Source organism: Sinocyclocheilus rhinocerous, unplaced genomic scaffold (assembly GCF_001515625.1).
Source record: "Sinocyclocheilus rhinocerous isolate Xijiao unplaced genomic scaffold, SAMN03320098_v1.1 scaffold2032, whole genome shotgun sequence".
NCBI classification, from domain to species: Eukaryota; Metazoa; Chordata; class Actinopteri; order Cypriniformes; family Cyprinidae; genus Sinocyclocheilus; species Sinocyclocheilus rhinocerous.
This window is the reverse complement of record NW_015634013.1, coordinates 489,894-494,331: the sequence shown is the minus strand read 5'-3', so window position 1 is coordinate 494,331 and position 4,438 is coordinate 489,894. Positions and strand designations below refer to the sequence as shown.

At 35.8% G+C, this 4,438-nt stretch overlaps 1 long non-coding RNA gene and 1 pseudogene across 1 annotated transcript in view; one reads left to right on the top strand and one right to left on the bottom strand.

Moving 5' to 3' along the window:
- The window catches only part of LOC107745000 (uncharacterized), a 20,064-nt gene that overhangs the window by 4,596 nt on the left and 11,030 nt on the right, over positions 1-4,438 (bottom strand). The window lies entirely within an intron of this gene.
- The window catches only part of LOC107744999 (tetraspanin-12-like), a 23,272-nt pseudogene that overhangs the window by 9,319 nt on the left and 9,515 nt on the right, over positions 1-4,438 (top strand).

Here is a 4,438-nt window from a genome sequence, read left to right as displayed (position 1 = left end):
GAATTCAAGTTCAAATGATGCAATTTATGTCAATTAATAAAAATAAAAAAAAGATTCTGTATTTATTTACTCACCCTGATGTCATTCCAAACCCACATGCAGTTTACTTTTTTTTTCCACTGTCTCAGTGTAGACAAAAGGCCAAAATGTAGAGAAAAAAATTCATAAATACAAAAGTTGCTTGCAATAATATTAAGAAAATAAATAATAAATCGTTCAGTTTTATCGTTTTTAAAAACTTAAAAAAAAAAAAAAATTTTTTTAAATATAATATAATAGTAATGTATATTTTATATAAGTACATAAATGTAAAAAAGAAATTAAGAAAATAAATAGGAAAAACTTTTAAAATCAGTTTTATTAATACATATGATTTTTTTTTTACTGTACTTTTATCTAAATAAATTTACAATAAATTGCTAAAAATCAATTATTTTAAATGATACAAGTGTTATTGAATGATTAGGGTTTTTAAAAATTAATTTTAAGCAAAGTCCTATTTTGGTCATGCAAGACCAACATTCAACATTTCAGATCAGAAAATCTGACACTAAAAAACTACTGTCAGGATTTATGATGCAGTGAAAAATTAAGATGAAAAAGTATGGACAAAGTTATTTTTGTGGCTGACCTTATTGCATATGCATTTGTTGGAGTCTCACTTTTTACACGAAAAATGTTGCTTATATTATAGTAACGTACATTTCAAGCAGGGCCGTTTCTAGGCATAGGCGAGCTAGCTGAAGGGGTGCCAATGAGCGCACGTACTGGCACTTTTACCAGGGTTGTGATAAAGAGTGGCACGGTCACCCTGAAATATGACTGCCGCCCCCACTGGATCCCCCAACATTATTGGGCTAGAGTACTGTCAATCTGACGATGCTTGTATGCCACTAGATCAGAGTGCTGTCAATTGCTGCCTGATTGTTGCATGCAAAGTTTGCATTTGGAGCGCTCAACAACGCCATTAGATCAGTGGGCTCTGTCAGTGCTGCACTGAATCTCCACAAATTAGTGTCGTTACTATGACAACCAATTTGAATGTGACAAACAACTGGTGTCTGAAAATAATTATATATATAATTTGGGGGGGGGGGCAATAGGGATTTCGCCTAGGGCGTCAAATTGGCTAGAAACGGCCCTGATTTCAAGTCTGTCCAGCCGATGTGCGGTCTTAAATATCCAGTACCGATCAATATGGATGAAGGCTAATGTTGGCCAATAATCAATACGGTACCAATATATTGTGCATCCCTAATAGCTTAAAAAGTAATAGCACATCTCTCCTCCATAAATCACATAATTTGAAGTGTCATTCATGTCCACATGTTCAAATCTCTTAACCGTAAGCAAACCCAAAAGCAGCAGTTTGATGACATTAACAGTAGCCATCTGTCAAAACAAATCTGATACGACTTTAGAATCGACTCACTCTCGTTCTGTTTGCATGACTAAGTGATAAAGGGGGTGTAAATTGTTCCGGTGAAAAGGAAATCCATCCATTTCGACGTGTCCTGTTTTCTGTAACAGTAACAGCCAAAAAATGTGTGAGTGTGAAAGAGGAAAAGTAAAACTCTCAACAAATCAATAAACCGAGAGGTCGGCGAGAGAATGTAACCTCGCTTACCCTGAGAAATATATGTGCGTGTTTGCAGATGAGCCAGCTTGTTGGGAACTTCCAGAGGTTACAAGTTCACACTGGACATATTTGAACAGCAGATATTAGCTGGGAAGAGTGTGAAGAGAAAAGGTTGTCGTTTTTTCGTGGCAGGCATCTGACAGACCAAATGGACTGAAATGTTAACACAGCAGTAGAACAGCCACAAATATTTAGAGTCTCCCAAATAAAGCTGTCAGATGGGGGTCTGCTCTGAATGCGGCTCCTAACACTGCCATTCATCTTGATAATCTCTCTCAAAGTGTGTGTTCAACAGAGGGGAACTATGTACATGTTAAAGAGATTCTGAGAAAGACAGAACAGGAGGAGATGAGATTGATGTGTTAGCTCACAGGGCCCTAAAGACAATCTGTGCATCTGTGAATGCAAAAAAGCATCTTTTTGGAATTTTGATTCTCTTTTGTTCCATCCATTCTGTGCATCCATACTGCATACTGTATTTTTTTTAATAGTACGAGGAAAATTAAGCAAAAAATAAACAATTCCGATAATAGTATGCTACATTTTTGTCATTATGTTCTCATTATGTCTCATATTTAAGTCATCAAGTGGCGAAATTCTAATGTTTTAAAATATATATATTAATAAACTCTCTCTCTCTCTCTTGTATAATTTATTTTACAATTTCAAAGATGATAATTGGGTACCACTTGAACACTTAAATATAAAACATAATAATATATAAATATTGAATTCCAAGATGATAACGTAGATAACTGGATGTCACTTGCTGAATGAACAATGTTGAATAAACAACAGTGTAGCATGATATTTAAAATATTAATTATTGCACACTGCTACACGTGTGAATAAGATAAAGAAAATAAATAATAAATAGGTCAGTGGTTTTAAAATAAATTGGTTTTAAATAAAAAACATAACATTTTAAAAAATATTTTAAAAAATGTAATTATATTAAATATACATTTTTTAATATAATATATACTTGCATGCATAAATACAACATGTGCTTGCAATAAGATTAAGAAAATAAATAATAAATGGGCCAGTTTTATCGGTTTTAAATAAAAATATTAATCGCATCCAAAATAACATTTTTATTTTATATAATACATGTATGTGTACTGTGTATATTTACTACGTGTATATATAAAGACACACACATACAGTATATATTAAAAAAATATATAGACTTTTAGACTTGTACTCTATTCATTTACTAACTGCTTGTTTTCTTTAAAAAAATAACACTAGCTTCTCTATTCTTTTTCGATTCGTTCTGGTCGACTAGTAGTCATTCATTTGAAGCATTAGTCGACTAATCGCACATTTATTAATAAACAATTTAAATCATTATAATGAGCCTTTAACATAGCCTATAAGCTCTCAAGCACACGCATAAAGCTTGCCACAGCGCACCGCTGATATGATTATGAATATGTCAGGGAAAAACAGTAAGGAGGCTGCATTAACATTTTAATAACATGTTGATAAACTAGTGCTTTCTTTGTTCTCGGTTTAAGAGATGAAGTCGGCGACACTGACTCATCATCTCCGCAGTAGTGGATGTATATATATATACACACGATTACGGAGAAGAAAAAAAAGATTAAGAAAATAAATAGGATCAGTTTCATCTTGACTTGAAAAATTATGGAACTGTGATAATTTAATACCTGGAAGGTCATGTCGAGTGGATTGTATAATGAGATACAGTATGCGCTGTTATATTTGCATATTTTGCACAGTATACCTACTGCATACTGCAACAAATAGTATGCCTAGTATGCTATTCTGAACACAGCCTGTCACAATTACGCAAAACTCCGGAGAGTCGACCTGAGAGACAAACCAGACGTCAGATCCCAGCATACGTGAACAAACACACACACATTTGCTCTCCTTTCTCTATGTGTGATCATCAACACCTTCCTTCTGCCCTATTGTTCCAAAAGATATATTTAACCAAACTGTTTTCCTCTGTTTGTGCGTTTGCAGTATTTTGGCAGTCTGATGGTGATATTCTGCGTGGAGCTGGCCAGCGGAGTGTGGACGTACGACGAGGTGCGTGATACTATGAATAAACAGGAATGCCTACACTCTCCTCTCTCTCATGTCAACAACATGGCTGCCACACAGCCGTTCCCAGGAGCATTGGAATGAGGATCAGATTTCTAAGCCGCTTGCTTACGATCTAATCTTAACTATTATGACTTCAAAAGCCCGGCTCTAGCACATTTCCTTTTGGGGGAGTTAATAAGCAGAGCGTTTAAGTTTATTAATGTGCGGATGGCGGGTGGAGTCATCTATGTAAATGCTCTAGTTGGCTCTTGAAGCAAGATTAGCATCAGGCTTTACAGAAACCTGTCTCTGATCTGTGCGGACTAAAAGATTTGATCAGCAAAGGGGAAAAGGGATTGCAGGTAGCATCTGCTTCTGTTAGCCCAGGGATACGAGAGATAAGGCGCACCTCCAGGGGAAGAAATCACACACACCTGGCTTTAATCTAGCTTCTCTCATACAGACATACACAACTACTGCTTGAAGACGCGCTCTTATCAACAACCTAAAAACCTTTGTTGGGTGTGATGGTCCTATTGTGTTGTTGTGGCCTAATGTGACCCCTGTGTGTGGGTGAGCGGGTGGGCAATGAGTTGGTTTACTCCGCCGCACCTGGCCTGGTTACATGTTAGCAGTTGTATCAACAGTGTATCCACTTCAACTTTCCTTGGCTTAAAGTCAACATGAAATGACATTCGCAACCCATCTTATTTCCGAAATGTGTCGTTTTTAACTCTT